The sequence below is a fragment of the Mobula hypostoma genome, chromosome 28 (assembly GCF_963921235.1).
Source record: "Mobula hypostoma chromosome 28, sMobHyp1.1, whole genome shotgun sequence".
NCBI classification, from domain to species: Eukaryota; Metazoa; Chordata; class Chondrichthyes; order Myliobatiformes; family Myliobatidae; genus Mobula; species Mobula hypostoma.
In genome coordinates this window covers 19,058,263-19,084,909 of record NC_086124.1, presented here as the reverse complement: position 1 = coordinate 19,084,909, position 26,647 = coordinate 19,058,263, and the positions used below count along the sequence as shown (strand labels likewise).

Here is a 26,647-nt window from a genome sequence, read left to right as displayed (position 1 = left end):
ACAGCCCTCATGCAGGATTCCCTAAAGGTTAATGTGCGGGCTGAGTCAGTGATAAGGAAGGCCAATGCAACGTTAGCATTCCTGTTGAGAGGACCAGAATATAAAAGCAAAGGTGTGTTGTTGAGGCTTTATAAGGCACTGGTGAGGCCTCATTTGGAATATTGTGAGTAGTCTTGGGCCCCTTAACTAAGAAACAATGCGATGACATTGGAGAGCGTTCGAAGGAGGTTCACGAGAATGATTCCGGGAATGAAAGGGTTATGAGCAGCGACTGAAGGTTCTGGGCCTGTTCTCACTGGAATTGAGAAGAACGGGGGGGGTGGGGTGGGGGGGGTGTTCTTATTGAAACCTATTGAATGCTGAAAGGCCCAGATAGACTGGACATTGAGAGGATGTTTTCTGTAGTGGTGGAGTCTAGGACCAGAGGACACAGCCTTAGAATAGAGGGACGTCTATTTAGAATGGAGATGAGGCGGAATTTCTTTAGCCACAGACAGTTATTGAGGCCAAGTCATTGAGAATATTTAAAGCAGAGGTTGAAAGGTTTTTGATCAATCAGGGCATGTAAAGTTACGGGGAGAAGGCAGGAGAATGGCTTTGAGAGGGAAAGTGGGTCAATCAAGATGAAATGGCGGAGTTTACTCGATGGGGAATATGGCCTAATTCTGTTCTTATCCCTTATGGTCTTATGGTCTAACATGACATATAGTCCTCATTCAGACATACTCTCACACAAACATATTCTCATATACACACATACATTCTCACATAGATGAAAATACTCATTATCACAAAAATACACACACAGAGAACTGACAGACTGCAGTCAATGTAAAGATATCTCCCTAAGAGAGAGGGACTGAGAGACTCTAGTCAGTGTGCAGAATGAGAGACATCAGTCAGTGTAAAGGTCTCCCAGTGAGAGAGAGGGACTGAGAGACTCTGGTCAATGTATAGATCTTGCCCTGAGAGACTCCAGTCTGTTTATGGATATCCCCCTGAGAGAAAGGGACTAAGAGATGCCGGTCAGTGTACAGATCTCCCCATGAGAGAGACGGTCTGAGGGATAGAATTTGTCATGCCCTCTGACCTGTGTCACTGGTCTCTCCCTGTGACTGCCTGCCATAGGCCTTCGATGCTTGTTTATTGTGAAACTGGGAAAGATTGATGAAGGCCACGGCTCCAGACACAGCTGCTTCCCGTCACTGTGGGGAAGTCAGGAACAGTCGATTGGAAAGAGAGAGAGAGAGAGAGAGAGAGATAGAGAGGAAGAGAGAGAGACACACACAGAGCGGGAGAGAAAGAGAGAGTCATAGGCTGAGAGAGAGAGACAGAGAGGGAGAGTCACAGCGAGAGAGCTCTATCGACAGGTGGGAGCACACCCGATCTTCCTAACCCTGCCACTCAAGATGGAGGGGATGAGTTCAGCTTCCCTAAGCAACAGTCCACTGTGGACATCCGTCAGGGAGGTTCAGAGATGGGGACAGCAGCAAAGAGTACTCGTTGGAGGAGCTTGGGGTCAAATCTCTCAGGACCGACATCTCCCCTCCATTCTGGGACCCGCTTGAGTAACCAACAAGCTCTCAGAGAAATGGGATAGGGAAGGCGGGAATAGACTATGGATTCCACACTCCCGCCCCCAATCAATACTCCACAGCTGATCAGGGAGATGAGAGGGAAAAAACTCAGAAATCAGAGGTGCACAGGGACTTGGAGTCCTAGTGCAGGATTCCCTAAAGGTTAACTCGCAGGTTGAGTTGTTGGTGAGGAAGGCAAAAGCAATGTTCACATTCATTTTAAGAGGACTAGGATATAAGAGCGAGGTTGTAAAGCTGAGGCTTTATAAGGCACTAGTCAGTACATTTGGAGTACTGGGAGCAGTTTTGGTCCCCTTATCTAAGGAAAGAAGTGCTGGTATTGGAAAGAGTCCAGAGGAGGCTTACAAGAGCAACCCTAGGAATGAAAGGTTAATGTATGAGGGGTGTTTGAGGGCTTTGGGCCTGTACTTGTTGGAATTCAGAAGGATGAAAGGGGATCTCATGGAAACCTAATGAATATTGAAAGGTCCAAATCGAGTGGATGTGGGGTGGATGTTTTCTGTCGTGGGGGAGTCTAGGTCCAACTGACCATCAACACTGACCTCAGCGGGTGGGGGAATTTTCCACCTCAGGTTCCCCCCCACAACCCCCCTCACTGCAACGATAAAACATACACTCTAGAGAGGGTGAATGCACACGGTCTTTCTTCCCAGGGTTAGAGAATCGAGGATAAGGGGACACCGGTTTGAGGTGAGGCGGGAGAGATTTAATAAGGACCCCTATTATTAATTTTGAGGCCGAGAGACCATCTTATCATATATGAGTTGTTCAGGAGTCTGATAACAGTGGGGTAGAAGTTGTCCTTGAGCCTGGTGGGACGGGCTTTCAGGCTTTTGTATCTTCTGCCTGATGGGAGAGGGGACAAGAGAGAATGTTCAGGGAGGGTGGGGTGTTTGACTTTGCCGGCTGCTTTCCTGATGCAGCAGGAAGCGTAGACAGAGTCCACATGGGGAAGGCTAGTCTCTGAGGTCGGTCGGGTCTTTGATTATACCGGCTGCTTTCCTGATGCAGCGGGAAGTGTAGGCAGAGTCCACGGAGCGGGGCTGGTTTCCGTGATGTGCGGAGCTGTTTCTTGCAATCGTGTAGTTCCCGCACCGGGTGATGATGCATCCAGACAGATGGTGCAACAATTAAAACGTGGTAAGCGTCGACAGGGGGCAGGGGATTTTCTTTAGCCTCCTGAGGAAGTCGAGGCGTTGGTGAGGTCCCAGGGCTGTGACATTGACGTGACTGGATCCAGCACAGGACGTTCACGCCTAGGAAGCTGAATCTGTCAACCCTCTCAACCCCAGCACCTTTTGATGCAGACGGGAGCGTGTGCATTGCCTCCACCCACCACACCCTTTCAGCAGCTCGGTTGTTAACATTAAGAGAAAGGTTGTGGGCTTTTGCCATGTTAATAAGCTCGCTACTTCCTTCCTGTACTCCAACAATAAGAGTTTTCTAGCACAGTCCACTGCACTGAGCTTTGCAATCTACCCCGTTTTAAATGACACAGATTTCGCAAAGGACAACGAATCCATGTACACTACCTCTGTATTTGTCTTCTGCTTTGCTCCCTTTTTCCGTTACGTATGTATATGGGGTTGCACGATAGCTTAGTGGCCAGCACAACTCTTTACAGTATAGACAGCCGGAGTTCAATTCCCGCCGCTGCCTCTAAAGAGGTTATACAGCCTTCCTGTGGTGATGCGGGTTTCCTCCAGGTGCTCTGGTTTCCTCCCACAGTCCAAAGATGTACCGCTTGGTAGGTTAATTGGTCATTGTAAATTGTCCCATGATTAGGCTGGGGTTAAATCAGGGGATAGATGGGCTGCGCAGGAGGAAGGGCTGGAAGAGCCTTCTCTGTGCTGTATCTCAATCAATCGATCAATCAATAAATAAGACTTTTGCACAGGACTATATATTGATATATACAGTACTGTAGTAATTTTATGTATTGTACTGTACTGCTGTGTGGGCACGTGGCCAAGCGGTTAAGGCATTGGACTAGCGACCTGAAGGTCATGAGTTCGAGCCCCAGCCGAGGGAACGTGTCGTGTCCTTGAGCAAGGCACTTAATCACACATTGCTCTGCGACGACACTGGTCCTAATACCCTTCCCTTGGACAACATTGGTGTCGTGGAGAGGGGAGGCTTGCAGCATGGGCAACTGTTGGTCTTCCATACAACCTTGCCCAGCCCTGCGCCCTGGAGAGTGAAGACTTTCCAGGCGCAGATCCATGGTCTCGCAAGACTAACGGATGCCTTTACTTACTGTGCTGCTGCTGCTGCAAAAAATGACAGATGTGAATGATGATTTTCAACTGTGGACTGAGAGTGTGAAGGGGGCCCCTTATTTAAGAAAGAATGCGTTGACAGTGCAGACTGATCAGAAGGATTCTGAGAATGAAAGGCTGATTGTATGAGGAGCGATTGATGGCTCTGGGGTCTGTATTCACTGGAATTCAGAAGAAAGAGGTTTCACTGAGACACCCCTATCGAATTTTGAAAGTCCACGATAGAGTGGATGTGGAGAGGATGTGGTGGGGGAGTCTGGGACCAGAGGGCACAGTCGCAAACTAGAGGGACGTTGCTTTAGAACAGAGATGAGAACCCAAAGGGTTGAATGACCTAATTCTGCTCCTATGTCTTATGGTCTTATGGCCCTATGGGCAGGGAGAGGGAGAAGCGAGAGGGGAAGGAGCAGGAAGCAACAGAGGGACATCCTGTAATGATCAGTAAACCAGTTGTTTGGAATCAAAGTATCTTGCCTAGTGTCTCAAAGCTGGGCATGTCTGCAACAGCACCAACCCGCCACCCTGCACCCGGCACTCCTCTGCCACCCGCTACTGTGGCATTCCACCCTCGCCATTGCCAATCTCCTTTGCTCCCACCAGATTTACAAAGTTGCCCTCCGGTCCACGTTGACAAATACAGTACTGTGCAAAAGTCTTATGCTCCCTAGCTACATGCATGTGTCTAAGACTTTTGTGCGGTATTGTGTTTGTGTGTGTGTAAATATGCTGTTTATTTATATATATATATATATAATTTTTGCACATTAAGAAAAAATATATACTATATATATAAATTACAGTGATATATATTTCTTATTGTAATTTATAGTTTTTTATCATGATGTATTGCATTGTACTGCAGCCACAAAACAACATATTTCACATCATATGCCAGTGATAATAAACATGATTCAGACACACAAAATGCTGAAGGAACTCAGCAGGTCAGGCAGCATCTATGGAGAAGAATAAAGTGCTGATATGTCAGGCCGGGGCTCTTCATCAAAACCGACCTTTCATTCTTTATTTTTAATTCCACGTCCCATTCCCATTCTGATATGTCAATCCACGGCCTCCTCTACTGTCAAGATGAAGCCACACTCAGGTTGGAGGAACAAAACCTTATATTCCGTCTGGGTAGCCTCCAACCTGATGGCATGAACATTGACTTCTCTAACTTCCGTTAATGCCCCTCCTCCTCTTCTTACACCATCTGTTATTTATTTATTTATTCATTCATTCATTCATTCATTTATTTATTTATTATCCTCTCTCTCTCTCTCCCCCCCCTTTTTCCTTTACTCTCTTTTTTCTCTCTCTGTCCCTCTCACAATCATTCCTTGCCTGCTCTCCATCTTCCTCTGGGCTGCCCTTCCCCTTTCTTTGTCCCTAGGCCTCCTGCCCAGTGATCCTCCCCCTTCTCCAGCCTTGTATCCCTTTTGCCAATCAACTTTCCAGCTCTTAGCTTCATCCCTCCCCCTTCCTGTCGTCTCCTATCATTTCAGATCTCCCTCTCCCCCTCCCACTTTCAAATCTCTTACTATCTCTTCCTTCAGTTAGTCCTGACGAAGAGTCTCAGCCCGAAACGTCGACTGTACCTCTTCCTATAGATGCTGCCTGGCCTGCTGCGTTCACCAGCATTTAGTGTGTGTTACTTTCATTCTTTATGATTTGCACCTTACTGTACTTTCTCTGTAACTGTGACACTTTAATCTGCATTCTGTTATTGTTTTACCTTGTTCTGCCTCAATGCACTGTTTAATGATCTGATCTGTATGAACAGTGTGCAAGACAAGATTTTCACTGTATCACTCACATACCCCAGGAAATTTGTCAATTTGTGGCATCAGTACTACAAGTTACAAGAAGAATATTAACTAAGTGCCAAAACAGAGCAACATAGTCAGGCAGTGTTCGTGGACTGCTCCAAAATCTGAGGGCAGAGCAGGAGAAACTATTCCTGAATTATGAAGTGTGTAGCTTCAGGCTTCTGTAGCTCCTCCCTGATGGTAGTAATGAGAATAGGGCATGTCCTGGATGGTCAGGGTCCTTAGTGATGGATGTTGCCTTACTGAGGCACTGCCTTGCGAAGACGTCCTCGATGACAACCGGTCTCTGCTTCATGTCTGGCCTGCTACAGTCTGGTTTAATGGTGACCAAGGTGAGATCCTCACTGGGAAGGGATTCGAGGAGAAGGCAGGAGAATGGGGTCGAGAGGGTAATAAATCAGCCATGATGAAATGGCAGAGCAGACCCCATTAGATGAGTGGACTAGTTCTGCTCCTAGCTCTTATGGTCTTATTTCAGTGCCAATAGTAAGCCGATTCCAATTTCACTTCCAATGAGGCAACCAGAACTGAATGCAATACTCTAGATGAGGCTTAACTAGGGTTTTAAAAAACTGAAGAGTAACTTCCCGACTGTTATGCCTTGACTAACAAAGGCAAATGTGCCCCACACTTCTTTCCCCACCCTATCTGTCATGAGCCCTCCAGGCCCCTGCACCTTTCCAAAGATCATTGCGTTTCTCAAGCACCTCTATTTGCTCATTGTTGTCACTCAGTACAACTTTATTAGGTACATCTGTACACCTACTTGTTAATATAAATATCTAATCAGCTTGCTCTCGGGACGTTTGCTCTCGGGACGAACGTTAACTGTACCCCTTCCTAGAGATGCTGCCTGACCTGCTGTGTTCACCAGCAACTTTGATGTGTGTTGCTTGAACTTCCAGCATCTGCAGAATTCCCTGTGTTTACGCAAAAGCATGTCGACATGGTTCAGTTGTCATTCAGAATGGGGAAGGAATGTGATCAAATTGGTGCCAGATGAGGTGACCTGAGTACCCCAGAAACGGCTGATCTCCTAGGATGTTCATGCACAACAGTCTCTAGAGTTTACAGTGGATGGTGCATGAATCAAAAATCATCCAGCAAGCGTGTTGCGCATTTAGTATTTCAGTTATATTTGAGTAATTTGGTATGTATAGATAATGGTTGATTTAAATATTCTTGCTCCTTTAAAATAATTCGTTATGGGTCATTTGTATAAATACGTGAACTGCACACATCATCACTCTACCATGTGATATGGGCGTGTCTCACTTGAAGTAAACCCAAAGTTAGACCCACATTTTCGAACCCCCATGCCTTCCTTTGAATTAGTTTAATGTCTCAGAGTTACAAAACACAAGTAAGAATGCTTCAACTAACACACACAAAATGCTGGTGGAACTCAGCAAGCCAGGAAGCATCTATGGGAAAGAGTAAACAGTCGACATTTCGGGCTGAAACCCTTCCGGTCATTCCACATGACAGGAAGGCGACAGCAACTCAAACAACCATTTCAACAGTGGTGTGCAGACGAGCATCTCTGAATGCACAACACATCAGACCTTGAAGTGGACGGGCTACAGCAGCAGAAGACCATAAATGTGCAGGGGCATCTCGAGAGAGGAACGGCTGGAGTGCTTAATCAGCTGTTCAGGCAACCCCCACACCAACGTCTCGGAATTCAATCTGCTAATCCCTTCTTTACACTGAGGGTTCGAGTTACAGAGAGAGATAGAGCAGGCTGAGCCATCGGAGACTGAGATGCGACATTACAAAGAGGTATAAGATCACGAGGGGCGATCTTATAGAGATGTATAAACAATGAGGGGCATGGATAGAGTAAATACACACAGTCATTCACCCCGAAGCTTGACGAAACAAGAACCAGAGGGCGCAGGTTTAAGGTGAGAGGGCAAGGATTTAATGGGAATCCAGGAGCAAACTTTTTTTAAACGGTGGGGGGGGGGAACGATATGCATGTGGAATGAGCTGCCAGGGAAAGTGGTTGAGGCAAATATTTTAATGACATTCAAATAGCATTTGAATAGGTACATGGATCGGAAAGATTTAGAAGGACGTGGGCCAAACTCTGGCAAGCAGAACTAATGTGTTAGGGACATACTGGTCAGCGTGGACCATTTGGGACAAAGGGCCAGTTTCTGTGCTGTACGACTCTGTGAGTATAATCCCTTCCCTGTTACAAGGTTTTCTCTGCAGGGGCGAGAGGGAAAGGTGCAGAGATGTGTGGCAAGGGAGGAAGAGGGATGGAGAGAGAATGAAGAAAAGACAGAGTTTAGAGGAACTGAAAGAGAGAGGAGACGGAGATGCACAAAGAAAGAGAATGGAGGTGGAGATACAACACGTAAACGGTAAACAGGGTACGTGAGAAGGGGAGCAGAGGGAGAGACATGGTATGGAGATGGTTGTACAGTGTAAAAGCAAGTAGTGAGGGAGACAGGGAGAGGGAGAGAGCGCTCAGGAAGACAGAAAGGTACACATAGCTGGAGAAAATGGCTGAGAGGCAAACAGAGGGAGAGAGTGAGAGGGAGGGAGAGGGAGATTAAGTGCAGGAAATAGAGAGAAAGAGGGAATGAGAGAGAGAAGGTGTGAAATAGAGAAAAAGTGAGTGAAATTGACCATAAGACCATAGCCCAAAATGACCTAGAAACAGAATTAGGCCATTTGGCACATCGTATCTGCCCTGCCATTCCATCATGTCTGATTTACTGACCTTCTCAACCCCATTCTTCTGCCTTCTCCCCGTAACCTTTGACCGTGATTAATCCAGAACCTAACAACCTCTGCCCTAAATATACCCAATGACTTGGCCTACACAGATGCCCACGGCAAAGAATTCCACAGATTCACAACCCTCTGGCTAAAGAAAGTTTTTCTAATCTCCATTCTCAAAGGACATACCCCTATTCTGTGGCTGAGCCCCCTGGTCTTAGACTCCCTCCCACCCGTGGCAATCAGCCTCTCCACATCCACTCTATCCAGACCTATCAATGTTTGATAGCTTTCAATGTGATCCCCCCTCATTCTTCTAAATTCCAATGAGAACAGGCCAGGAGCCATCAAATGCTTCTCACATGTTAACCCTTTCATTCCCAGAATCATTCACATGAACCTCCTCCGAACTCTCTCCAAAGTCGGCACATCCTTTCTTAAATAGGGGGTCCAAAACTGCTCACAATACTCCAAGTGAGGCCTCATCAGTGCTTTATAAAGCCTCAGCATTACATCCTTACTTTTTTATTTCAGTACTCTTGAAATGAATGCTAACATTGCATTTTCCTCCCTCACCTCTGACTAAACTTGCAAATTAACCTTCAGGGAATCATGCATGAGGTCCCCCAAGACCCTTGGCACATTGGATTTTTAAAAATTTTCTACCTGTTTCGAAAATAGTCTAGGCTCTTATTCCTTCTCCCAATTAATTTTTCAATGGTGCAATATCTACACTCAACTCTTTTATTCTTTATTTAGGCAAAGAAACTTTTGGTACCTTCTTTGATATTATTTGCAAGCTTACCTTCATATTTCATCTTTTCTCTCCTTATGGCTTTTTTAGTTGCCTTCTTTTGATTGTTAAAAGTTCCTCAATCCGATGATTTCCCACAAATTTTTGTTCTATTAAATGCCCTCTGTTTTGCTTCTATGTTGGCTTTGATTTCCCTGGTCAGACATGGTTGCATCATCCTGCCTTTAGAATACTTTTTCTTATTTAGGATATATCTCTCCTGCACCTTCCAAGTTGCTTCCAGAAATCCCACCCTTTGCTTCCAGAAATCCCACCCTTTGCTGCCAGTATTCTTTTCCAATCAATTTTGGCCAGCTCCTCGCTCATGCCTTTGTAATTCCCTTTAGTCCACCGTAATAATGATACATCTGATTTCAGCTTCTTCTCAAGCTGCAGTTCTATCATATTACGATCCTAAGGCTTTCTTTACCTTAAATTTCCTAATCCAATCTGGGCCATTATGTAGCACCCGATCCAGAATAGCCAATCCAGGGGGCCACAGGCTCAACTACAAACTGCTCTAAAAAGTCATCTTGTAGGCAGTCTACAGATTCCTTTTCTTGGGAAATAGTGGGAGAGAGGCAGAAAGAGGTGGTGTGAGAGAGAAAGTGAGTGAAATACAGAGAGTGATAGAGAGAGAAAGTAACCTAAAGAGAGAGAAAGAGAGGCAGACTGATACGGAGGCAGGAAAAGACAAATTCAAATGGGGGGGGACAGAGAGAGATCGACAGATAAGGTGAGGTAAAGAGAGAGGGAGGGAGTTTGACACACACAGGAAGTTAGAGAGAGAAACATATAACAGAGACAGGAGCCGAGGAGCGAGGCAGACGGGGAGACTGAGGGAGAGCTGAGCAGAGAGGCAGTCAGGGAGATGGGTAGACAGACAGAGAGAGACGGAGGTGGGAGGGCAGGAAACTGAAGAGGATGTCACAGTGTGATGGGGAGGTATGTGAAGAAAGTACTCACTCAGGCTGAGATTCATCTGGGACCCATCCTGTCAGAGTTGAGTCCTGAAATCAACCCCCACAAGCCCTTCCACCTCTGCAGTGGACCACAGCCAACCACAATACACTCCCCCGCGCCACCGGCGGAGACCTGGAGACGAACTCTGCTCACTTCCTGCTCTCCATACTTGGCAGTGATATCAAAGGGTGATAGGTGCACACCTTCCCCTTCACCATCTCTCTCCCACTCAGCCTGCACCCCACAGAGCAACCCCCACCCTCTATGAGTGACCACCCACACCCCCAAAGCCCCCTCACCCTGAGTTCTGGCTGCTTGGCAGGAGTTCAAGACAGCTGCGGATGGCTGGCACATCGGAAGGAGTCGAGGTCTGTGTGATCGGTGACAGGAAGAGCATGTGAGAGAGAGAGAGAGAGAGAGAGAGAGAGAGAGAGAGAGAGAGAGAGAGAGCAAGACAAACAAAGGGACCAAAAGGTAAAGAGTGAGACGCAGAGAGAGGGGAGAAAGAAAACAGAGAGAGGGGCAAAGGGACAGGGAGGAGGAAGAGATGGAGGGAAAGAGAGAGGGGGAGACAGAGAGAGAGATGGTGGGGAGAGAGAGATAGAGAAAGAGAGAGGGAGAGGAGAGAGAGAGACAGACAGTGGAGGGAGTGGGGGACAGAGAGGGTGCAATAGAGGGAAGGGGACAGGCAAAGAAAGGGAGTGAAGGGAGAGAGACAGAGAGTGTGAAGAGAGAAAGAGGAAAGAGAAATTGAGGAGACAGAGAGGGGGAAAGAGGGGGAATCAGGGGAGAGAGAGGGAGTTGGAGAGAGTGCACGGAGAGAAAGGAAAGAAGGAGAGGAGAGAGAGAGAAGGGTGAGAGAGTGGCAGAAGGTAAGACATGGCTTTAAGGTAAGGGGTGGGAAGTTCAAGGGGGATATTAGAGGAAGGTTTTTTACTCAGAGAGTGGTCGGTGCGTGGAATGCACTGCCTGAGTCAGTGGTGGAGGCAGATTCACTAGTGAAGTTTAAGAGACTACTAGACAGGTACATGGAGGAATTTAAGGTGGGGGGTTATATGGGAGGCAGGGTTTGAGGGTGGGCACAACATTGTGGGCCGAAGGGCCTGTACTGTGCTGTACTATTCTATGAGAAAAGGTTCGGGAGGGGATGAGGGCATAGAGAGCAGAGGATGGGGGGAGTGTGTGAGGGTGATGGAGGAGGGAAAGAGAGGAGATCAATCAGGATGAGGTTGATATTCACTGTATTACATGGTGTAAGCAGCAGTATAGTGCAGACATAAAATATTATAATCTCCCCTCCGTCACATATCACCCCTTGGAACGCCTTCTCCTTTGTCCCTCCCTCTCACCCTCTTCCCACCCCAACCTTTGGACTATGATGTTGTGCCAACACTTTAACCAATTCCAAGATTAATCAGAGCTTTTCCTGATACATAACCATTTTTCTTTCATCCATGTGCCTATCTAGGAGCCTCTTTAATGACCCTGATGGATCTGCCTCTACCACCACCCCCAGTAAGTCATCTCCCCCTCACGCCAAAGAGAATGCCCCAGCTTGCACACCCTTTCCTCATAAGCACTGTTCCCTCTCAGGTGCGCAGCCGCACAGTGACTGACATGCTCCCATGCACATAGCCTTTGTTGCCACGCAGGTGGAATTTTCTTTTATATACAACGAAAGCGTTGCCTCAAAAATATCGCAGCAATACTGTAACTTCAAACACAAACAAGAGAAAACCTGCAGGTGCTGGAAATCCAAGCGACACACACAAAATGCTGGAGGAACTCGGCAAGCCAGGCAGCATCTATGGAAAAAAGTACAGTCAACATTTCAGGCCGAGAACGTTCGGTAGGACTGGAGCAAAAAAGTTAAGGAGTAGATTTAAAAGGTGCGGAAGGGGAGAGAGAAGTACAAGGTGGTAGGTGAAACCGGGAGGGGGAGGGATAAAGCTGGGAATTTGATTGGTGAAAGAGATACAGGCCTGGAGAAGGGGGAGTATGATAGGACAGGTCAGAAAGCCATGGAAGATAGAAAAGGGAGGAGGAGAACCAGAGGGAGGTGATGGGCAGGAAGAGTGAGAGAGGGAAAAGGGGATGGGGAATGGTGAAGGAGACAGGGGTATTACCGCAAGTTCGGGAAATCGGTGTTCATGCCGTGAGGTTGGAGGCTACCCAGATGGAATATACGCCAACCCGAGCGTAGCCTCAGTGCAACCGTTCCTTACCAGGGGTAGGGTTCCTTTTGTCCATGTGTGCTCTTATCCCATCCTGCTGCCACCCTAACAAGGATAGGGTTCTTCGTGACCTCACCCACCACCCCACCAGTCTCTGCATCCAGCAGATAATTCTCTGGACCTTCTGCCATCTCCAGTGGGATCCCTCCACCAAGCACATTTCCACTCTCCCCACCCACACTTTTTGCTTTCCGAAGGTATTGCACCCGACGCGACTCCCTTGTCCATTCGTACCTCCCCACTGATCTCCCTCCTGGCACTTACCCTTGCAAGCGGAATGAGTGCTACACCTGCCCCGACACCTCCTCTGTCACTACCATTCAGGGCCCCAAACAGTCCTTCCAGGTGAGGCATCACTTCACCTGTACTGGGGTCACATACTGTGTCCAGTGCTCCCGGTGTGGCCTCCTGTATCTTGGTGATGGGGATGAAGATTGGGAGACCTGGCTTCACCGAGCACCTGTGCTCCGTCCGCCAGAAGAAGCAGGATCTCCCAATGGCCACCCGTTTCAATTCCACTTCCCATTCCCGTTCTGAAATATCTCTTCCTGGCCACCTCTACTGTTGCGATGAGGAGGAACAGCACCCTATATTCAGACTTGGTAGACTCCAACCTGATGGCATGAACATCCATTTCTCAAACTTCTGGTAATGCTGCCCCCACCTCATCATTCCCCATCCCCTTGTCCCTCCCTCACCTTACCACCTTGCTTGTCCACCACCTCCCGCTGGTGTTCCTCCTCCATTTTCTTTCTTCCATGGCCTTCTGTCCTCTCCTATCAGACCCCCTTCTCCAGCCCTGTATCTCTTTCACCATTCAAATTCCCAGCTCTTTACTTTAGGCGGGAGCAGAAGATGGCGGCGCGATGCAGCGCGAGCAGCTCTCCGGTGAAATGATAACGTATTTGTAAGTAGGACGCCGTGGACAATTCTGATTTGATGGAGACAGACGTGAGAAGCAGAGGAACATCTGGAGAAATTTCTGAAATGTCCGGTTCGCTGCCGCTGCTACTGTGCGATCAAGAATCTCCAGACGGAAGGCCCCAAAATTCCCGGCTTTGCCTGCTGCTGGTGACTGAGAGTGTAGTTGAATCGTTCGCGTAGAGATGGTGCTCGGTACTCGGTGTCGGAGGGCTGATCGGAGGCTCGAAGTTTTCAGACGACTCAGAGTTGGACTGTGGTCGGGCATGGCAGGGAGAGTTTTCTTCCTTCTCCCGTCTGCGTGAAATGTGGGACATTTGAGAGACTTTGAACTTTTTTACTGTGCCATGGCCTGTTCTTCATCAAGTTATAGTATTGTTGCACTGTTGTAACTATATGTTAAAATTATGTGATTTTTGTCAGTTTTTCAGTCTTGGTCTGTCCTGTGTTTCTGTGATATCACACCGGAGGAATATTGTATCATTTCTTAATGCATGCATTCCTAAATGACAATAAAAGACTACATGTCCTCATAATCTAAATAATCTAATCTAATCACCCCCCCCCCCGCTTTCACTTTATCACCTTGTGTTTCTCTCTCCCCTCCTCCACCTTTTAAATCTACGCCTCATCTTTTTTTCCTCCAGTCCTGCCAACGGATCTTGGCCCGAAACATTGACTGTACCTTTTTCCATAGATGCTGCCTGGCCTGCTGAGTTCCTCCAGCATTTTGTGCGTGGTACTGTGATTTCAAATTTGTCCTTTCTGAGAAAGTTAGGACTGGTTCAATTACAACATTCACTGACATCTTGAATGATGTGCTCAGAAATGAAGAATTCGAAGAACTGTCAATTGTTGACATCGTTGGAACATTTCAAGATTGGAGTGCTGAGAGCAAACGCAGATTCAGTCTTATGAACTCAATCGAATATAAATCCAAAAACAGACTAGAAGTGGACCATTTTGAAGATCTAATGAACATCAAGATCTATCTTTCATCAGATCTTAGAAATTAATTAATTCATTAGAAATTAATCTGGTCAGTGCTTCTAGACAATGGATTTATAATGAAGACAGTTGAGAAAAGTTTATGAAACATGAAAGATTTTCTTTGTTGCAGTAAATTTCATTCTGTCAGGGTAAACCATGGGTGTTTCATCCTAGCTGTCTAGATCCCCAAGCCAGGACAGTACTTTATGGAGAGTAAGCTGTTGGCAGTGTAGCAACACGCATCTGATGAATCCAAAGGGACGGCAGAGACCGGTACAGCTTGGCACCAGCAGATCAGAGTTGAACTCAACGTAGGACTGCCTCCAGCTCTGGATTTTTCCCTTGGGGCTTATTCCCGAAGCGTTCCCCCTGAGCAGGTATAGCCTTAATGCTCCGAAGATTTGAGAACAGATTTTTCCTTCTCCTAGATAAGCTACCAACCACAGCTGATGAGCCCCATCTGCCCGAAATGACAACATCCAGGTAACCCGCCTATGTTCCTTCTTCTGTCAGTAGAAATGGATCCATTGGGCTTAGTAGCTAAGCCACGCATGATGGCCAGGATCTGGACTTGGTTATCAGAGGCTATTTGAGACGCATGCCATTGGGAGCATTTAATAGGTCTCCACACTTCCACCCCTGGCTATGACAACCTTAAGGAACCAATACATTTCATTATATTAAGGAACCAATACATTTCATTACATTAAGGAACCAATATATTTCATTATATTAGATTTGGGAACAGCTTCTTTCCGACTGTGATAAGACTGCTGAACGGATCCTGAACTGGATCTGGGCCGTACCCTCCAAATATCTGGACCTGCCTCTCTGTTTTTTTGCACTACCTTACTCTATTTTCTATTTATGATTTATAATTTAAATTTTTAATATTTGTAATCCAGGGAGTGGGAAGTGCAGAATCAAATATCGCTGTGATGATTGTACGTTCTAGTATCAATTGTTTGGCGTCAATAAAGTATAAAGTATTTCCTTAAATTAATAAATAAAGTCATAAGTATGTGAATTAAAATTTTTCATTCTATATGCATAGTATGCATATTACAAAAAAAGAGAAGTATTTATACTGACAAGCACAAAATGCTGGAGGAACTGAGCAGGCCAGGCAGCATCTATGGTAAAAAGCACAGTTGATATTTTGGGTCGAAACCGTTCAGCAGGACCCTCCTCCTGGATTTCCCCTCTCCCTCGCACAAATTTCCTTATCACTCACACTTTTGATTGCTACTTTTGATAGAGGGATGGAGAGATAGATAAATGTATAACTAATATCTAAAAGTACCACACTCTTAAAGCGGGTAAGAAGCTGTTCCTGAATCATTGAGTGTGTACCTCCTTCCTGACAGTAGCAACGAGAACCAGGCAGGTACTGTGTGACGTGGGTCCTTAATGATGGACACCACCTTTTTGAGGCATTGCTCCTTGAAGGCTTCTTGGATACTGTGGAAGCTAGTGCCCATGATGGAGCCGAACAAGTTCACAACCCAGACAGCGACACTCTCCACGGAACATCTGTAGAAACATCTCTCCACGGAACATCTCTCCACAGAACATCTGTAGAAACTTCTCTCCACGGAACATCTCTCCACGGAACATCTGTAGAAACATCTCTCTACGGAACATCTGTAGAAACTTCTCTCCACGAAACATCTGTAGAAACTTCTCTGCACGGAACATCTCTCCACAGAACATCTGTAGAAACTTCTCTCCACGGAACATCTGTAGAAACATCTCTCCACGGAACATCTGTAGAAACTTCTCTCCACGGAACATCTCTCCACAGAACATCTGTAGAAACATCTCTCCACGGAACATCTGTAGAAACTTCTCTCCACGGAACATCTCTCCACAGAACATCTGTAGAAACATCTCTCCACAGAACATCTCTCCACAGAACATCTGTAGAAACTTCTCTCCATGGAACATCTCTCCACAGAACATCTGTAGAAACATCTCTCCACAGAACATCTGTAGAAACATCTCTCCACGGAACATCTCTCCACAGAACATCTGTAGAAACTTCTCTCCACGGAACATCTGTAGAAACATCTCTCCACGGAACATCTGTAGAAACTTCTCTCCACGAAACATCTCTCCACGGAACATCTGTAGAAACTTGGGAGTGCCTTTGGTGATATACCCAATCTCCTCAAACTCAGAATGAAGGATAGGCCAATAACTCCTAATGAAATGATAAATATGTTAAGCAATTTAAAAAGTAGTGCAGAAAGACAGCAAAAATTAGAATAGTCATTTGTGGAGTGTGGTGTGGGAGGTCTGACAGAGGCAGTGTGCGTGGACTAACTTCATACTGACAAGTAAAGGATGTAGCATCATACTCTGACTTCTGCCTTGTTGGCAGCAGTGTCAAAGAGGCATTCAGCACAGAAACAGGCCATTCAGCCCATATAGTTCATGGCGATCATCTCAACTAAAGTTCAAAGAAAATTTATTATCAAAGTACATGCAGTACTATGCAAAAGTCTTAGACATATACGTATATACTGTATATACAATAGTTAGGGCGCCTAAGACCTTTTCACAGTAATATATTTGTCAACATGGAGAGGAGAGCGAACTTGTAAACCTGACGGGAGCAATGGCTGTTGGGAATGGCAAGGGTGCATGTGGGACGGGTGACAGAGAAGGGGTGCCGGGGATGGTGGGGTGGGGGTGGGGAGTGGCACGGCTGCAGAAATGGCAAGCCCTGAGACACCAGGCAAGGCCATTTGATTCCAAATTTATCAATCATTACAGAATGTCTCCCTGGTGCTTCCTCTTCCCTCCCCCCTCTCTTCCACGCTTCCCAACAATGATTCCCCTTTCCCAGCCCTCTTCCCACTCTCAGTCCACAACAGAGACCCACATCAAAAACAGGTTTATCATCACTCACATATGTCATGAAATTTGTGTTTTTATTTGCGGCAGCAGTACAGTGCAATACATAAAATTACTGCGTTACTGTGCAAAAGGCTTCGACACCCTAGCTATGTATATATGCCAAAGATTTCTGCACAGTACTGTACGTGTCACCATATACAACCGTGAGATTAATTTTCTTGCAGGCATTCACACTAAAAAGCACAATAGAATCAATGAAAAAACACGCACAACAAAACAAAGAACAACTGCAAATAGAAAAAGGAAAATAAAGCGTAATATGTGTTCAGGTTTGGTCACCAAATTACAGGAAGGGTATAACTAAGGTTGAAAGAGTGCAGAGAAGGTTTACGAGGATGTTGCCGGGACTTGAGAAACTCAGTTACAGAGAAAGGTTGAATAGGTTAGGACTTTATTCCCTGGAGCGTAGAAGAATGAGGGGAGATTTGATAGAGGTATATAAAATTATGATGGGTATAGATAGAGTGAATGCAAGCAGGCTTTTTCCACTGAGGCAAGGGGAGAAAGAAACCAGAGGACATGGGTTAAGGGTGAGCAGGGAAAAGTTTAAAGGGAACATTAGTGGGGGCTTCTTCACACAGAGAGTGGTGGGAGTGTGGAATGAGCTGCCAGACGAGGTGGTAAATGCGGGTTCTTTATTAACATTTAAGAATAAATTGGACAGATACATGGATGAGAGGTGTATGGAGGGATATGGTCTGTGTGCAGGTCAGTGGGACTAGGCAGAAAATGGTTCAGCACAGCCAAGCAGGGCCAAAAGGCCTGTTTCTGTGCTGTAGTTTTTCTATGGTTTCTAATAATACATAAGTAAGCAATAAATATGGAGAATGTGAGATGAAGAGTCCTTGAAAGAGAGTCCATAGGTTGAGGGAGCAATTCAGTGTTGGGGTTAGTTTTCCTCTCTGGTTCAAGAGCCTGATTCAACAATGGGGTAATAACCATCCCTGAACCTGGTTCAGGTGTGGGTGTGGGTCCTGAGGCTCTTGTACCTCCTTCTTAATGGCAACAGTGAGAAAAGAGCAAACCCTGGGTGCTGGAGGTCCCTAGTATCATTCTGTCTGTCCGGTTGTCCAATTTAATACAGACATTTCCTTTGTTCTCTCTACCTTCTCATCTTTCTCTGCCACTTGGAATATGTTTACATTCCTTTTGTATTAACATGGACGACCGGACAGACAGAATGATACTAGTTGTCACAAACACGAGAAAATCTGCAGAAGCTGGAAACCCAAGCAACGGTCACGAAATGCTGGGGGGTCTCAGTAGGCCGGGCAGCATCTATGGAGGGGAGTGGACAGTTGACGTTTCAGGTCGAGGTGCCTCGTCAGGATCCTGATGGGGGGGTCTCGGCCCAGGGCGTTGGTTCTTTGCTCCTTTCCGTTGATGCTGCCTGGCCTGCTGAGTTCTTCCAGCATTGTGTGCGTAATACACGATTCTGGAGCGTAATTCTGGAGTCGATGCCTCCAGAAGACACGGTGCATCATTAAAGACCCCTCACACCCTCTCCATGAACTGTTTGTTCTTCTGCCATCAGGCAAACGTTACAGGAGCATCAAAACTAAAACCACAAGGCTACTAAACAGCTTCCTCCCACAGGCAGTCAGACTGCTAAATAGCTGCTCTACCTGACTCTGCTTTGGACACTTTTAACTTGCACTGGACACTTATAACTGATTTTAACTGACATGTGGCTGTTGTGTTTTACTATTTATTGTTATGTGTATTATTTAGTGTTGCGTTTGTTATGTTATGATTGCACTGCTCCTGAGAAACGCTGTCTCATTCTGCCCTGCAGGGCTGATGTATGGTTAGAACGACAATAAAGTTTTTTGAATCTTTGAATCTAATAGTGAAGGAGTTAGGAAAGGTCAGCAAATAACTGAAGTGGGGAAACAGGATATTTGCAAAATTGGAATTTACCAGAAGTAAAATCATGAACGCTGTGGATATGAGTAGCAAACGAGTGCCTGATTAAGTGGTCTTTTAAGAGACTCTTGAATAGGTACATGGAGCTTAGAAAAATGGCTAACCCTAGGTAATTTCTAAAGTAAGTACATGTTCGGCACAGTATTGTGGGCCAAAGGCCTGTACTGTTCTGTAGGTTTTCTATGTTTCTATGTTCTTTTGGGCTTCTTTGTTTTGCGGCTGCCTGTAAGGAGACGAATCTCAAGGTTGGATAACGTTTACATACTTTGATAATAAATGTATTTTGGACTTTGAAAAGACTATGCACAGTCACGCTATCTACATCCTACATGATCATATGCTCCTCTGTACGATCATGTTTCTATATTCCAAGAGCGTTGTGCGGTAATAATAACGTATTTATAGAACACTTTGCAGACAGATGATGTAGTTGAAAGTGTTTTTTTTCTACACCTTCTGCTTGTTCTTTTTGTCCCGATTGTGTTTCGGGGGCCTGTCGGAGCCTGTTGCATGCAGGTTCGAGTTTGATCGAGTGATCTGGCACTCTGCCGTCCCCGCAGAGGACTGCGAGCATGGTCTGCGTCATGTAGAAGACCGGAGACGGGGTGCGGGGCCGTGATCAACTTCGCTTCGAAGCGCCGAGGAAGATCGAAGCATCGCTGCGAACGCGAAGGAGGTCAGCGGTCACTCGCCGCAGAGCCCACGAGCCAACGGCGGTTGGCAGCATCCAGAAGGCCGCAGGTCTTCTGCAAAGTTTGCTCTTTGCAGAGGGACTCAGTATGAGCTGCTACTCTCCTTGGCTCTAGCAGGAGGATGTTTTCGAAATTCTGAGATTTATGTGATTATTGGACTGGAGTTTATGTTGCTCTCCTTCAGTTTTCTGTGTTTTCTTTCATGCTGCCAATTGGCGGGTTGGGGTTCCAGGTGATGTGTTTATTTTTGTGCAAGGACGGGATTGTGGATTTGGGGTCCGATGTTCTTGTTGGCTTTACTGTGTGGGCGATCAGTTGTTTTTTGTGTGTGGGAGAGGGAGTAAGGAGTTTGATGTTGTTGTCGTACTTTTCTTTTTTGCAATGGAGAGATTGGGGGTTTGGGGTTTGGAGTTTTAAATGTTCTGGCTGCCGTCTTCCGGGTGGGTGATGTTGATTTTTGTGCAAGGGAGGGGTTGGAGAGGTGGCGGGGGGTGGGGGGCGTTGCTGGGGTTTGCACGACTGTTCCTTTTTCTCTTTTGTGCAGAGATGTCTTTTCTTTCAACAACTTCCAAGTCTTTTCCTGTATTTCATGACTATCTGGAGAAGATGAATATCAGAGTTGTATCCCGCAAACATACTTTGACGATAAAATGAACCTTTCAGCATTTACAATGGGTTAAAGTGCAGACATGAATACAAAAGAAATGATAATAAACATGAAAATAAAAGATGAAAAGATGTTAAACACCAAGGTGTTTGGATGTGTTAGTCCCTCTCTCTTCCTCACGCTACTCCCGGAGGAAGGTCCCTGCAGTCAAAAGATCCCTCTCTCTCCCTCACACCTGATGCTGCCAGAGGATTATGCCAGAGTTCTGGGTCTTTGGCAAGGTTTAATCAATGTGGTAGTACACGTTACGTTGTGTTTCTAGTCATTCCAATTTTTTGTTGTTATTTTCAGGCAATTTTGATCAGGGCAGCCTGTAAACAATGAACGACACAGCGCTAGATTGAACTGAAGTTGAGCTGAACTGAGTATGGACTCTTTCAATTTTCTGTTTTATATTCTATGCTTTTACTTTTTCTTTTTTTGCTGTTTGTGCAACTTGCACAGGTGTTGTTTATTCTTTGAATGGGTTTCACAGCGTTCTTTGTTTTGTAGCTGTCTGTGGGTAGACAAACCTGAGGGTTGTATACTGCCTACTTACTTCGATAATAAATGTAGTTTGAATCTTTGAAAAGCAAGCTTAAGTAAATAGGTGTTCAGCTGGCAATTAAAAGTGTCAAAGAGTGTCCATCCCTTATAGTTTTAGGTATTGAATTCCACAGTTTAAAAGTATAGTTCAAAAACTCTGACCTGCCAATTATCTCTAGGGAAATTGTTCCCTGGTATGGGAACTGTAATCACAGGATTCTGCGGAGAGTGGTGTGGACAGCCCAGTGCATCTGTAGTCGTGAACTTCCCATGATTATGGACATTTACAAAGACAGGTGTGAAAAAAGGGCCTGAAGGATTATTGGGGACCCGAGTCACCCCAGCCACAATCTATTTCAGCTGCTACCATCTGAGAAATGGTACCGTAGCATAAAAGTCAGGACCAACAGGCTCTGGGACAGCTTCTTCCACTAGGCCGTCAGACTGCTTAACTCACACTGATTTGAGTGTACTTCTATGTGACATTAACTGTTCTATTTATTAAAAATTATTGTAAGTTACTATGATTGTTCATTGCATATTTAGACAGAGCCGTAACATAAAGATTTTGACTCCTCATGTATGTGAAGAATATAAGTAAGAAAGTCAAATTAATTGAATTGAATTCAATTTAAGAGACCAGCAGAAGAGGAACTGAGAGCTCAAGCAGGGCTATAAAATAAAAACAATTCTGTGATGTACTCCCTGGGGGGAACATGTGCATTGACTAACTCCAACCAGACAACTGGAGAGTGCTTCATGACACTGTTGACTTGTGATTGTAGCTGGGAGGGTGGGGTGTGTGTAGTGTGGTGGATGTTGTGTTCATGGACTGTAATACCACATAAGATATGGGAGCAGAATTAGCCTATTTGGTCCATGAGTCTGCTCTGCATTTCAATTATGACTTCTTTATTTCCCCCTGAACCCCATTCTCTTGTGTTCTCCTTGTAATCTTTGACCCCTTTACTAAGTGCAAAGTTCAAAGTACACTTATTGTCAAAGTACGTATATACTTTATACTTTATTGTCGCCAAACAATTGATACTAGAACGTACAATCATCACAGTGATATTTGATTCTGCGCTTTCCGCTCCCTGGATTACAAATATTAAATATTAAAAATAGTAAAAATTAGTAAATATTAAAAAATTAAATTATAAATCACAAATAGAAAATAGAAAAATGGAAAGTAAGGTAGTGCAAAAAAACCAAGAGGCAGGTCCGGATATTTGGAGGGTACGGGCCAGATCCGGGTCAGGATCCGTTCAGCAGTCTTATCACAGTTGGAAAGAAGCTGTTTCCAAATCTGGCCGTATGAGTCTTCAAGCTCCTGAGCCTTCTCCCGGAGGGAAGAGGGACGAAAAGTGTGTTGGCTGGGTGGGTCATGTCCTTGATTATCCTGGCAGCACTGCTCCAACAGAGTGCGGTGTAAAGTGTATATATTGTACAACCTTGAGATTTGTCTTCTTACAGGCAGCCACAGAACCATAAGATATAGGAGCAGAAGTAGGCCATTCGACCAATCGATTCTGCTCCGCCATTCAATCATGGGCTGATCCAATTCTTCCAGTCATCCCCACTCCCCTACCTTCTCTCTGTACCCTTTGATGCCCTGGCTAATCAAGAACTAAACAAAGAAACCCAACAGCCATGTCAATGAGACATTTAGATAGGCACAGAGATGAAAAGAATATGGAGGGATATGGACATTGTGCAGGGAGGAGGGATTAGTGTTTGGGTGTTTTAAAATTTGTTTTATAGCCGGTTCGGCACAACATTGTGGGCCAAAGGGCCTGTTCTTGTGCCGGACTGTTCTATGTCCATGTCTAACCCATTAAAAAAAGATTGTCAAACAGTAATGCGCAGAGAGAGAAAAAATCATCTAATAAAAGCAAGCAAATAGCATTCAGAACTGAAGTCCACAAAAGATAGTCTGTCCACAGACCCCGAGTTCAGCGCAGAGCTAAGTAAACGTCACAGAGCAGTGAGTTGAAGCATCCCAGCCCTTGCTTTGGGCCCCGACATCCTGACTTTTTCAATCCAGCCTGGGGCTTAAATCATCAGCCAAACATCGGGTTCACTCACTCCGATCCACTGTGGGGCTGGACCCAGCCTCCTCAATTAAGCCTGTACCTGACCTTTCCAGTTCAGCCTGGTGCCTAAATTGTCGTCCTAACATTAGGTGGGTTCTGTCTTATCGACACATCCTGGGGTTTCTATTTGGCCTGTGCCCGACCTTTCCAGTTAGGCCCGATGCCTAAATTGCCCTACCGCTGAGTGGGTTCTGTTTTATCTACACTCTCTGGGGCCTAGACCCTGCTGTCTCGATTTGACCTGTGGCCCACCTTTCCAACTCGGCCTGGCGCATAAATCAATCGAACCTCAGGAGCCTCCTTGCTGATACCTGGGCATGCTGGGGTGGAGGGAAATGAAATTGTGGATGGCATTGCAAAGTCTTCCTTACAGAGCAGGCAAGTAGAAATTAGGGTTTGCCTAGGCAGAGCAGAATTGAGAGGTAGGATTAAAAAAGGTATAGCGAATAAGTGGTAGGAGGATTGGAAAAATGAATTAAGGGGCAGGCGTCATTTTTCTAGTCACCCACTAGTTAAAAAGGTCTCAGACTGTTACCTTTTAAGTCGTAGAGATATGGTGAAATTTACAAGACTTAGGTTGGGCATTGTGGGCTAAACTATTATTTAAAGATAATAGGAAATCATCCTACTGGATTATGTGACTGTGGTAGTCCAGAGACAGTCCAGCACGTTTTGCTGAGCTGTAATCCATACAAAATTGAAAGAAGCATGTTGTTCAAGATGCTATCTGGCTTAAATTTATTTTGGTTTTCTATTCAATCTTTGTTTGGCCATCAAGAGAATCAACATCTGATTGAAGAGTCTATCATTCAGTTTATACGTGAGACTAGGTTGTATTCGAGAATTTGAGTTCCTTGAAGTTCCATAATTAATTATACATCCTGCGGAGGGCCGTAATACGCCTAGATGCGTCTAAACAGCCGGAAATGGAGGAAGAGTAAGAAGAAGCTTCCTTGCTCCCAGCCGCCTTGTCTTTGCTGCTGCTGCATCAAATCCAAAGAGAAGTTAAAGGCTATTGTTTGCGGTGACTAACAAAGCACTTAGTTATTACATATCAACTTCCACTTTAAATATACCTAATGAATTGGCCTTCATCACCATCTGGGGCAATGTATTCCACAGATTCACCACGCTCTGGCTAAAGAAATTTCTCCTGATCTCTGTTCTGAAGGGATGTGCTATTCTGAGGCAGGTGCCCTCTGGTCCTGGACTCTATTGGAAATTTCCTCTCCACTCCACTCCAGGAAGGCCTTTCAACATTCGATAGTTTGCAATGAGACCCCCCCGCCCCACCATTATTCTAAACCCCAGCGAGTACAGGCCCAGAGCCATTGTCTTCTTTTGCACATTGGTTGTTTGCCACTTTTCGCTATTTGTACAGTTTCACAAATTATTTTGCATTTCTCTATTTCCCTGTAAATGCCCGCAAGGAAATGAGTCTCAAAGTGGTGACATATACATACTTCAATAAGAAAGTTACTTTTAACCTGAAAATGCTAAAATTCAGAAAGTTCAAAGTAAACTTATTATCAAACCGACATAAATGTTACCAAATACACCCCAAGATTAGACCGGAGTTTGCCCCCTCAAATTAATCCAGTATGTTAGCAACGACTTCAACCTCCGCAACTGTAAGCCTAATTGTCCTATTTCAACCAGTAAAGCTGAAACAGAGACAACCTTTCCGCACCACAACACAGTCTTAAAGCCTGTGTTTGTATCACACCCAAACATTTTAAATTTCAAGATGAAGTTGATCCATAAGCCACACACCCATAATCAAGTACAGATCTAATTAAACAAATATAATGGTCAACAGAGATTTTCGTGTGGCATGCCAGGAATACCCACATAGACATCTAAGGATAGTTAATGCCCCTTTACATTTGTCAGTTATCTTCCTGATATGGTGCTTCCATGTCAGCTTTTAATTAAGCCACAGTATGGTGTTCTCTGTTCAGTTTTAGTCACTTCACTATAGGAAGGATGTGGATACTATAGAGAGAATGCAGAGGAGACTTACAAGGATGTTGCCTGGATTGGAGGGCGTACCTTATGAGAATAGGTTGCGTGTACTTGGCCTTTTCTCCTTGGAGCGACAGAGGATGAGAGGTGACCTGATAGAGGTGTATAAGATGATGAGGGGCTTTGATCGTGTGGATAACCAGAGGCTTTTTCCCAGGGCTGAAGTGACTAACATGATTGGGTATAGTTTTAATGTGCTTGGAAATAGGTACCGAGGGGATGTCAGGGGTAAGTTTTTCAAACAGAGAGTGGTGGGTGCGTGGAATGCACTACCAGTGGAAGTGGATACAATAGGGTGGTTTAACAGCCTCTTAGAAAAATAGAGGGCGATGCGCTACGGAAATTCTAGATAATCTCTGAAATAGGTTACATAGTTGGCACAACATATTGGGCTGAATCTATGATTCATCTTCCTGTGGGCATATTCAACAAATCTATAGAATAGTAAATATAACAGGATCAATGAAAGATCAACTAGAGTGAAGAAGACAACAAACTGTCCAAATGCAAATACAAATAAATAGCAATAATTTACGAGAACATGAGATAATGAGATAGAGTCCTTGAAAGTGGGATAATTGGTTGTGAGAACATTTCAATGGTGGGGCAAGTGATGGTTGAGGGGTAGAAACTATTCTTGAACTTGCTGGTGAAAGGCTGCTCATACGTTAACCCTTTCATTCCCGGGATCATTCCCTCGTGATCTTTCTCTGGCCCCCCTCTCCACTGTCAGTCCATCCTTCAGCCGATATGGGACCAAAATTGTTCACAGTACTTCAAAAGTGATATGACAAACGCCCTGTAAACCCTCAGCATTACATCCTTGCTTGTATATTCTACACCTCAAGTAGCTTGCAGAGTGCAATGTATGAAGCGTGGCAGATGTTGTCTCCATTACACACTCCTTATTTGTGCCTTGCGCAAAGTACAACGTGTAGCGAGTTTTGTCTGCATGTGCTAACTCCACCTAGGCCTGCCACGCTATCTAATTTACTTTCCTATCTATAATAGTCTTCTCCGTTTTTTTTGTGCTCACACCCCATTGGTTTAAAGTGTCCGAACGCACCACATGAATGGTGGGCCTGGGCTGTCAATCACGATAGTCCAGCCCAGCCACCAGCTGTGCAGCGTGGGCAGCTACTTCCAGGCGAGAGACTGGCAGCGTGGGCTTGAGGGTTGGGAAAGCACTTTTCTATTGGGCCTAGGGACTGTCAGTCAAATTGATTGCCTCCAATTGATGAACAGGCGCCCCCAGCAATTGGACTCTCCGGATCACGTGAGCGCTAGGGGGCGGACACTGACTCGCCAATCGACCAGGTGGCCAGTCCATCAACGAAAGCCAGGTTGTGATTGGTTGGGGTGGGCGGTGCGTCCAACCGCAGGACTCAAGATGCCGTTCAACTGGCGGGTGCTGGAAAACGTGCCGTTGCTGTTCTATATCCTGGCCGCTAAGA

General features: G+C 45.5%; 1 protein-coding gene across 1 annotated transcript in view; it reads right to left on the bottom strand.

Moving 5' to 3' along the window:
• Positions 1-10,581, bottom strand: part of cdc42ep5 (CDC42 effector protein (Rho GTPase binding) 5) — a 28,710-nt gene extending 18,129 nt beyond the window's left edge. Inside the window, exon 1 of the mRNA XM_063035042.1 lies at positions 10,495-10,581. The gene's annotated coding sequence lies outside the window, so the exon portion shown is untranslated. The remainder of the gene's footprint in view (positions 1-10,494) is intronic.
• Positions 10,582-26,647: the final 16,066 nt, after the last annotated feature.